We start from the raw sequence: 8,233 nt of genomic DNA on the forward strand, positions 1-8,233 counted from the left end.
GAAGGAAACTTCTGGCTATAAACTAACCTCTTGGACCTTACAATTCCTTCTAAAAAGAGTTCCTCCACCAGAAATAAGGAAAGATTGGTGGTCCAGATGACCTCTAAGATGACTTTTTTAACTTTGAACATTTTTACGATATCTTGATTGCAAAATGCCATTTGATTATCAGTTAGTCTCTTGTGTTATTTAGTGTGTTTATTCTTTTTGTCCCAATTTAGAATCCAGTTTGTTTTAGCTCTGAAAACAAAAATGCGTGTTTTTATTGCACTTACTTATTACTTGTTTATTTATTTATACTTGTTTATTGATATTTTGTTTGATCCTGATGCTTTGATACAAGGAAGAAAGAGATCCAGTGAACATGGAATATGACAAAAGTCTGATAATGTTTCATTGTAAGATACTTAACAACTGAGAGCTAATGAATTTTGGTGGTGGTCCTGCTGAATTGCCCTGAGGTTGCTGGGGAAAAGAGCAGCAAGTGACAGGGACGGTTTGGGTAAATATTTGTATTTGGTTGTTATATGTAGCCTTGCTCCTCAGAAGTGGAGAATACTTTTCTTGACCTCATATGTATGGAAGTGTACAAAGAATCTGGATATTCAAGGTTAAACAGAATTAGAACTGACTATTTAATCTCAAGTCTGCTAAAGCAAGCCTCTTGAAATTGTATTCTTAATGATTGGAAGGAACAGGACATTTGGTTGTGCTTGTTATAAACTCTCAAGTTGCCATGATATAAATTAGTTTTTCTTAGGAAAATTGCCTAAAACTGACTTGCTCTTATAGTCTAATATTCACATGGTATCATGTAGAATCAGAGGTAGCAGTGGGTGATCGTCCTGATCTAAAGTCATACTGGGGCCCTGGAATGGACACTTGGAGGCCTGTCAGTTGTGCCTGGTCATCTTGGGTGATTTTTACTGATTCACATTTTTTTTTAGTTTTTGCAAGGCAAATGGGGTTAAGTGGCTTGCCCAAGGCCACACAGCTAGGTAATTATTAAGTGTCTGAGACCAGATTTGAACCTAGGTACTCCTGACTCCAGGGCAGGCGCTTTATCCACTGTGCCACCTAGCTGCCCCTAATTCACTTATTAATGTCTTTGTTTTCATATTACATATATATCCAACTATATCTCTTCCTCTTCTTCAGGGAATTATATCTCAGAAGAAAGAGTACTTTTAATGTAACTTGTAAGGATAGTTACAGAGCTGTGTATTATGCCAGAGCTGATCATATCTGATTTCATTTTGTACATTGTAGTTTGCCACCTCTCTATAAAGAGGACAGATTTACGTTTTATCATTAACCTTTATAAAGTTAAAGTTAGCAAAGTGACATGTCCCCAAATGATAGGAAATAGAACTTCATTTCATTGACTTCAGGTCACATTGTGTGGCCAAAAGAGAAACTGCTTCTTATCTGTTATCTTTCTTGATTCTGATGGAGGAACTCTTAAGGTTTAGAAGGCAATTCCAAGATTAGTTTACAGCCAGAAGTTTTCTTCAAGAGACAGGTAGATGGTGCAATGGTAAAAGCACTGGATTCTGGTCAGAAGGACCAGAGTTCAAATTTGACCTCAGATACTTAATAATTACTTAGCTGGGTGACCCTGGGTAAGTCACTTAACCCTATTGCCATGCAAAAACCAAATAAAAAGTTTTCTTAGAAGGTTAGAACTTAAACAACATATTGATTCCCAGCTTTGATTTAGTTTCATTCATTCTTTACTTGCTTAATAGTGCAGAAAATTTGAAAGTTAAAAGACATGGGTCTGAATCTTAATAATTATCTTATCTTGGGCAAGTCACTTTAATTTCCTTTGTCTCAGTTTCTTCATCTATAGAAGGAAAATTGAAAAACACTGAAAAGTTGCTTCCAATGCTAAATCCTATCATTTTAGTAACTCCATTCTCCTTCCCTTCTTTGTCCTACCCATGCTGAAGCCTTTTCCTTTTGGTTTGATTTAGAACACAGGAGAGTCTGAATTCCACAAGGATTCCTTTGCAAGATGACCACCTATTTTTGCTCTTGAGCAGGTGTCATGGTTCCCAAAATGCCCCACTGAAATTTCTGATAGCAAGGAGATGCATGAGTAAGTGATTGTGGGAAAGGTAAGGGGTGTACACAAAGAACACCCTTCACTTTTGATACTATCTTCTAAACTTTCTCCATCTATACAATAATGCAATTTAGACAGGTTTATGAAAAGGATGTAGCTTGACTATACTGACAGATTTTTATTGTCTTTCAATAGATGAAGAATCTGAAATCAAGAAAATTAAAGTGACTTGCCCAAGATAACATAATGATCCTTAGAAGATTAGGTTTTAATAATGTTTGTTTGGGAGACCTGCATTGCTTTCCTTGTATCAGTTGACTTATTGGTTAGCACAGAATGCCTGGGATCTCTCTTTAATTCTTCTTTTCTCAGTCATCATCTGATGGAATTTATCAAATATTCATGTATATTTTAGAATGAACTGAGTATCCTTTTGAAGTACAATATCAATGTTTGTGAAATTCCTGTATAGAAAGGGGTCCTTGACCTCCTTCTGGGCCCTGAGAAATTCCTTAGAAATATAACTTTGACTGGGCACCTTTGGGTCTGAAAATAGTCTGATAGGACCCAAGAGGTCATGGATATAACCATAAAATTGTCTAAAGATTTACAAAGCATCCTTGTTAGCCTAATTATCTTGCTGTATCTGTTAAATTACAGGACTGCCTCCCCCTTCCCCAGATGCAGCCAGAACCATAAGATAGTAAATTCCTGACTCCCTCCATCTCAGACAATCATTACACAAAGACCCTGACCCCTTCTCACCCCTATCTATACTGAGCCATATGTTTACGTGTTTGTATTAGTATAACAAGATAATATATCTAACTGCTGACTTTGCTTCTGTATCTTGCTTGGTCTCAGTACCCCCCCACAAAAAAAACCCACTATAAAAACCCTATCCCCTGAACACTTAGGTACTGTCTAATTTGGGTACTCAATCCCCAGATAGTCCCCGGGAATAAAGATCTCCAACCTTATCAAATTCTGGTCTCTGTCTCACTCTTTGGGTATAACATTTCCTGCTAGAAAATTGAAAAGTTGCCAATCCTTACCCTTAGACAACATATGGGGGAATGTAGGGCTTCCTAGGGTGGTTGTAGAATCTACACCTAAGGAATATTAAGCATAAAGCAACCAAGTGCTTCCTGAAGATAATAACTCTGGGTGGATCATTTGAGATGCAGGGAATCGGATATTTATAGTCCCCATCAATATCTCCTTTCCTATTTGTTCTGACATGTTTTAAGAGTTATCTCTGGAAGTTACCTTAGAGACCATATAATATGAACTCATTTTTATCAATGAGGAAACTAAGTTTCAGAGAATTTAAGAGGCTTGCATGCTTTTCTTGTCTTTGACCTGAGTTTAACACAATGCTTGGCACATAATAGGCACTTAATAAATACTTATCGACTGACTGATAAGCTGTTTCTCCTTCCTTGAATACAGTACCTCTTACCTCTCAGAATTCATATTCTATAGGTAACCCTAGTGACACCTCTCTTAAGAGATTTTCTTGATTTCCCTTCTCAAAGTTTCCTAATTTACTTGATCTTCTTTGCTTTCTTGACCTCTTCAGTTTTGTCCTACATTGTGTTATACTTATCTGTTTGCATTTTCTTTACCCTCTCCTCCTTCAGAAAAAGACAATTTTTTAACCTCACTCCTTAACTTGTACTTAATGAATATTTGTTTAGTTGAATTGCCCAAGGTCAAAAAGAATAAGTAGCAGGAGTACTCAAATGAGATCATCTGACTTCCTTTTCTGTGTTCTTTTGTGCTTTAACTTCACTAGAAGATTAAAAATTCTTGGAAGTCAGGGTAAAAACATCACTTGCACAAAAATATTCATAGCAGCCCTGTTTGTGGTGGCAAAGAATTGGAAATCAAGTAAATGTCCTTCAATTGGGGAATGGCTTAGCAAAATGTGGTATATGTATGTCATGGAATATTATTGTTCTATTAGAAACCAGGAGGGATGGGAATTCAGGGAAACCTGGAGGGATTTGCATGAACTAATGCTGAGTGAGATGAGCAGAACCAGAAAAACACTGTACACTCTAACAGCAACATGGGAGTGATGATCAACCTTGATGGACTCGCTCATTCCATCATTGGACAATTTGGGGCTGTCTGCAATGGAGAATACCATCTGTATCCAGATAAAGAACCGTGGAATTTGAACAATGTTCAAGGACTATTCCCTTTAATTTAGGGGAAAAAACTGATATCTTATTGTCTGATCTTGTTATCTCTTATACTTTATTTTTCTTCCTTAAGGATATGATTTCTCTCTCATCACACTCAGTTTGGAAACTGATCAATCAGTTTGGAAACCATTTAAAGACTGATAAATTGCTTTCTGTGCAGGGTGGAAGGAAAAATTGCAAAACTCAAAATAAATAAAAATCTTTAATTTAAAAAAAAATTCCTGGAAATCAAGGTAAGGTCTTTTATTATTTTTCCTATATCTGAAGAAGAACTTTTAAAAACCAGAAAGGACAGGAGCTTTCCTCTTTTTTACATATATTTGACATGGACTTTCTCTTTTCCCTTTTACATACTCTGTATTGTGCTCTGATTCATCTCTTTTCAACCATGAGGCACTACATATAGAAAACATTCTTTTAACATTTAACCTTTTAGAAAATGTAGTTAGAAATTTCTATTTTTATTAAGTAAAAATACTTATGAAGAACCTAGAATTGATGCAACTGTCCTTTCTGGTTGTGAATTGTTGTGGTAGTAGACATGTAGAGGGTGAGAAATCTGAAATCATCCCATGTTAGTCTTTTTCTGGGTTTTTTTGTGTCAGGCAGCAAATCCAAATGGCTTTTCAGAAGCATTCTAGAAGGAAACAATGTCTTGGCAAGCAAGAGCTATTGGTCCTTATCCCATCCTCACTTGTCACTTAGGATTTAGGTGATTATGGGAAAATAACTAATTAAAAAAAAAAGCTAATTTCTCAGAGTTCCCTTACAAACAAAACAGGGATAATGATAGCTTCCTTAAGAGAGGGGGGAAATAAATGACTTGTAATTCTGAACAAACACACATGCACAGACACAGACACAGACACAGACACACACACACACACACACACACACACACACACACATTGCAAAAGACAATAGGTATGTGTACATACAAGTATGTACACATGCAATTACCCACATAAGTGTGTATGTATTGTCTAACTCCCCTTGTATTTGCAAGTCCAATGTGGAATTAAAAGGATAATTACCCTCTCCAAATTGCTGATTTTCAAAAAAATTTATCCTACTCAAAGATAAAGGCTCTTGAAGCCTCCTGATAGACAACTAACCTTTGTTTCTCCCATTTCACATACCTCTCAGTTGTTAGAATGCTAGATTTGCTTTCTGAGGTCTCTTGTTTCAGTTTATACTTTGCTAACTGCTTCACAGGTGTGTGTGCTGGTCAGCAGACCCAAGTGTCCTTCATTCATTTCCCTCTACTAAGCATTTCTGTACTTCCCAATTGTAGTAGCTTTTAGAGTTGGTGCTTCGAGAAAATTTAATTGAAATAATGTTGATTTAGTTTTCCAAGTTCCAAATGATTTCTTCAAAGTCCCTGATAGCAGAGGAATTCTGTCAAGCTTATGGGAAAGTGCAGAATCAAATGTAAATGCTTCCAGAACCTGTTTTCTGCTTATTTTGCCGAAATGAAAATGAAGAACTAGGACAATACCACTCATACTGAGAGTGGAAGTATAAGTTATCCAGAGAACGGTGTTTGTGTTGTTGGGTCAAGGAAGGTCCTTGATTCAAATTATTTTCCAATAACCATAAAAAAATTGCCTTCTAAGATGTTTTTCTTGATTCCTTGATGAATGTGTTGTGATGTGTTTTCTTCCCTCTTCTCATCTTCCATATCTCCTTGACTGGACAGTTCAGGCTTCTTAAATTTAGCTCCTTATACACAGGGCTAACAACCAAGCAAAGTCACACAGATAAGCAGGTGTTAAGTGACTGATGTCACATTTGAACTCAGGTCCTCGACTCCAGGGCCAGTGCTCTATCCACTTCACCACCTAGCTGCCACTCCCAGGAAATTTTAACAGACATTTTGAAGCTTATTCTTGGTTAGCATCTGCTGACATTCAGGAGCCACTTAACTAGAGGTTCTCCCTTTACCTTGGGGAAAGACCAGCTGCTATCATGAGAGCTCCATCTTGTACTTGCCTGCCCAAAGGGAATATGTTTTGGAAATTGTCAGCTGTTTCCTTTGTTGTAACTATACTTTCAAGCCATTTGACTTCCAAGCAGAAATATATTAGAGCTCTTAATGCTTAGTCCTCCAGCACAAGGGTATGAAGTAATCCCTTTTCTTTGCTTTTAGTCAGTGTGCTCTGGAAAGATTGCTGATAGTTAAGACTTCTTCCCATTTTTATTATATTCCATAGAAATCTCTTCCATAGTCTTCATTGTTTATAATAATCTCACCATTTTCTAGATCAGAGAGAATAGCTGAGCTAGACAAACCTGGAAAATTCATTTAATTACCTTCAATCTCAGTTTCCTTATCTGTAAAATGGGAATAGTAAAGGCTGTATTATAGCTACTTCTCAGTATTGCAGTGCAGATCAAGTGGACTAGTGCAATAGCACTTTACAAACCTTAGATTGATAAACACATGTTGATTATTGGGATCATTAAAGCACTAATGATGAACAGGAATATTTCTACCATCCTTTTAAAGAAGCATTTTCATTGAGGTTGCATGGTCTGATCTAGGGCTTAGGCCTGACTCATGCTACAGGATGAAGCAGTGCTCCTGGGTACCTTGGCATTATAAAAATAGGAGAGCAAGGAGAAGGGGAAAAGGGGCAAATGGAAGATGATGGAGTGAATGGAAGCAAGAGAAAGGAAGGAGAAGTGGAAAAGAGTAAATGCATATAGTGATGAGAGAGGAGAATACCAGTTACTATTGTTTTAGTTGCTCATTCCTATTTTAATTTTAAGATTAAAGAAAGACCAGTCAGTATTCAGAAAGTCTGAGTTTTAGATCCTATTAACTGTCTGGGTGAACTTGAATAAGACATTTATCTCTCTGTGCCTCATTTTCTCCAGGAATAAATGATAATCTTTTGTTCTGTGATCTTCATTGGATTCTTATGAAGATACAATGAAATAACCTGAGGGGAAAATCTTATAGAATAAAAATAGGCTAAATTCTAGGAATGACTGATTACATCATAATTTTCATTATCTAGTAATTGTAGAAAAATTGAGAAGTGTTCTGGAGAAAAAGCATCTCCTGGATGTGATTGAAAACCTGTCCTGGAGGCAGCTAGGTGGTGCAGTGGATAGAACACCGACCCTGGAGTCAGGAGTATCTGAGTTCAAATTTGACCTTAGACACTTAATAATTACCTAGCTGTGTGGCCTTGGGCAAGCCACTTAACCCCATTTGCCTTGCAAAAACCTAAACAAACAAACAAACAAACAAACAAACCAAAAAACCTGTCCCAGTAGTGGGAAAGGATCTCACAGAGATTATGTTCTTGGTGTAGTGGATTCTTCCCTTCTTTCCCCTTAAATAATACCAACTGAACTCTCCCCTTCCCTCCCCTCTTTTTTCCTCCCCAGACTTCTCTCCCCTCCCTTCCTCTCCCCTCCCCTCCTGTTTCCTCTTTTTTTCCTGACATCCTTTTCTAGGCATCCCTGTTGAAGGACAGGTATCCAGAGCTTCTGTACTTTGCTGATGGGTGTGCAGGCCCTGGTGGCTTCTCTGAATATGTGCTTTGGAGGAAGAAGTGGCATGCAAAGGGTTATGGAATGACCTTGAAAGGATCCAATGACTTCAAGCTGTAGGATTTTTATGCAGCTTCCAGTGATCTTTTGAACCCTACTATGTTATGTATTATGTAATTCTAGAAGAGATGGGTCAGAAAACACTCTTGTGTTAGAAAAGTGAGACTATGCTGGTAGTGATGTCAGTGTTTGACTCTCTTTGCCTTAGAGTCCAAGCAATTAATTAATTTAAAATGATAATAATAACATTTATAGAGTGCTTCAAGAGTTGCAAAGTATTTTACAAATATTATCTCATTTGATCCTCACAACAACCCTGGATGATAAGTGCTATTATTTATCCCTAATTACAGATGAGAAAACTAAAACAAATTAGAAGTTCAGTGAC

Source organism: Macrotis lagotis, chromosome 5, assembly GCF_037893015.1.
Source record: "Macrotis lagotis isolate mMagLag1 chromosome 5, bilby.v1.9.chrom.fasta, whole genome shotgun sequence".
Lineage (NCBI taxonomy): Eukaryota > Metazoa > Chordata > Mammalia > Peramelemorphia > Peramelidae > Macrotis > Macrotis lagotis.